At 34.6% G+C, this 3,207-nt stretch overlaps 1 pseudogene; it reads right to left on the bottom strand.

The window, feature by feature from the left end:
* Positions 1–406: 406 nt before the first annotated feature.
* On the bottom strand, positions 407–1,660 carry LOC133700128 (UDP-glycosyltransferase 88A1-like; annotated as a pseudogene).
* Positions 1,661–3,207: the final 1,547 nt, after the last annotated feature.

The raw sequence follows: 3,207 nt of genomic DNA, 5'->3' as shown, positions 1-3,207 counted from the left end.
AACCTTTAACTCATTGATCATGCCACCAAACATATGATGTGGTTGAATAAAAGTGACTTAATTTGAGATGTTTTCAGAGATTCATAATTTCTGTGTTGTCCAATCCTCCTCATAACCTCGCCATTAGATGATTCCTCTGCATCCATTTCCCTGCAATGGTGTGGAAAAACAGTGCGGTTTCATTTGGCTATGCACGCAGTTTCCACCGCGTAGCCAAATGGGCTCTAGGAAGAATTCTACTATACCATAACTGATATTTTTGTTTTATTCATGGAGCAAAGGTTGCTATGCAAAACAACACCATAACAAGTGACAATAACATGTAAAATAAGAAAATCGAAGTACCAACAGCATCGTAGATGACCAACATGACAGAGTCCTAAACTAGACCAAGTAAATTTCATGCTTAGTTCCATGACTCAACAAGTTTGGACAGTGCCACTTGAGAAGAACCACCTCAATCATTGCAGCCTTGGCTGCATTTTTCATAGCAAGTGCTCTCTCCCTAATCAATATACCTTCATCAGACACCATCAATCCTCTAAGATTCTTCTCCACCTCATCAGCACTTACAAATCCATCTTCAGACTCGTTCATTGGCAAAGCAAGCTTCATTTCCTCCACTAGCACTGCCCTATTCAGCCTTTGCTCTGCATACAATGGCCAAGCCACCAATGGCACACCAGTACAAACTGCTTCAAGTGTAGAATTCCACCCGCAGTGAGTCACAAATCCACCTACTGAACTGTGGTTCAAGATTTCCACTTGTGGAGCCCATAATTTCACCACTAGTCCCCTCTCTTTAGTACGTTCCAGGAAGCAAAGAATCCAAATCAGGTTCTCCATTTACTTTGATGGATACACTTAGATTATGAGAAGGTGGATCCCGAACCACCCACAAAAATCTTTGGCCACTTTTTCCCAAACCAATAGCTATTTCCCTCAGCTGCTCCTTGCAGAAGAGCCCCGAACTACCAAAACAAAGATACACACAATTTGGCTTTGTTAGGAGTCAAGCCAAGTTAAACACTCAGGCACATCATCATCAGGGCTAGTCTTGCTGCTACCACCTCTTTTATCATCAGCTAAAATCAACGGACCTATGCAATAAATCGGTGGCGTGGGGTTATGGGGCACACAGAGCCCATCTGATATTGCCCTTACAACTTTGGACTCGAGGAATTCAATTGTGTTGATCATAATCCCAGCTGCTTGAGGGACTTGAGTGGCAAAATCAAGGAAGTGTTGATAGGCCTTATTATCCCGCTCAAGAAAAGGCTTTGGCATGTCAGTAGCAAGAACCGGTAACAAGCCAGGAACATTAAGAAAGTGCTCTTTCATATCTTTAAAACTTTTGGTGGTGTTTTGGTGAAGGGTAGGGAGGTGAAGATATAAAGCAAGAAAGCAAGCACCAGAAGTGATAAAAAAGTAACTAGGGATGTGAAGTTCATTGGCCACAGAAAGACCAGAAGTGCAGAAGAAGTCCATAATAAGACCATGAATTTTACACGTTTTGGATATGTTGATGAGTTCTTCATGAACACGAGGTTTGCTGAAGTGAAGGACCTCCAAAGTGAGTACTTCAAGGTGGGTTGCAGTTGTGGATGGCAACAATGGGGAGAAGATGGAATTTGATGGAGGGAACACTGGCAGAAACAAAGTTTTGTAAGGTAAGGCAAGCATTTATTATTTATTTATTAAAAAATATACCAATAATTTACTTGGTGATAATATTAGATCAATCAAGGAAGCACAAGTAACACGATAATGGCAAATAATAATAATAATAATAATAATAATAATAATAATAATAATAGATTACAATGGTTGAAATAGGGTGGAACATAAAAATCTAATGTCATGAAGAGAAAGCTTTATTACAATTTACTTATTTAAAAAATTTACAATATCTTAAATAAATTTAAAAACCAATTTAAAAAAATTAGAAAATCCAATAAATTATACAAAAAAATACAAATTATAAATGAACTAAAAAAATAAATTTATCCATTTCGTCAATACTTGATTTTCTAAACTAAATAGAAAAAAAATAAAATTATAAAAGAAACAAATTATCCTAAATAAAATAAAATAATAATTATTATTATTATTATCAAAAAATTTTTTTAATAATAGTAATAATATGTAACAAAGAAACGTGCAAGCATAACAGTGTCGAACTCCATGCCATAAATGTTCAATGATGTGAGCTGTGTATGATTCTGTATCTTGACAGAAATTATATAAGAAGTTTGATTTATTAACAATTATCGTAGCAAACTTACTAAGGAATCATTTTTTTTAATTAAATATAAGAAATTATATAAATTAAAAATAAAATAAATTTGAAAATCAGCAAGTTAAAATATACAAATATAAATATACAAGTGAACAAAAAGAACAAACTCTCTTCAATAAGAGAATACAACCAAAGAAAAAAAACAGAACAAAGGGATTAAACTTCCTTGAATAAGAGGAATATGCAGCCTAAACAAAAATAATAAGTTAGTAGGCTAAACAAAACCAGCAATCAGGCAACTTTTTTTATTATTATTATGGGGTGTCTGGTGCAGTTTGCGCGCACAACGATTATTCTCCACGGCCCACTGAGCATCCTGCAAGCCCAGTGAACAGGTAAGGCACCGCGGGGGTGACAAGCGTGCACATAGAGGATCGAACTCGGGATGGGGACGGAACAAGTCACACGGTTGACCACTGAGCCAGACTCTCAAGTGCAATCAGGCAACATTTTCATATAATTTGTTGTTGTCCTCGGATTTTAGTAAATATACATATCTCTTCCTAATATTTTTTTTTCTTTGATGAAAAAGAGAAGTTAAAAGTAAAGTATTCTTAAAAAAAATATAGAAAGAAAAATTGAAACAAACTACGGAAAAAAAAACATAAATGTCAATTGAGCTAAATGCTATGCTATGCTGGCTGCTCAACTAATTAAGTTGCTCCATTTGTCATGTCTCTTACCAATAATTCTTATATTAGACACCTTTTTTACAATAAATAAGAGATTTTATCAGTAAAGAAAATTTATTATATGATTTGTCATGTAAGAATATTTTTCTTAGCATTATTAGAAAGGTTCTCATAATATTTCCATATATATATATATATATTGAAATCGATACATGAAAGACGTCACATACCTTAAATTTCTATAGGGCTGGATCGTTTTTAATAATATATAAACAA

The sequence above is a fragment of the Populus nigra genome, chromosome 7, assembly GCF_951802175.1.
Source record: "Populus nigra chromosome 7, ddPopNigr1.1, whole genome shotgun sequence".
Taxonomy (NCBI): Eukaryota; Viridiplantae; Streptophyta; class Magnoliopsida; order Malpighiales; family Salicaceae; genus Populus; species Populus nigra.
This window is presented reverse-complemented; position numbering and strand designations above follow the sequence as displayed.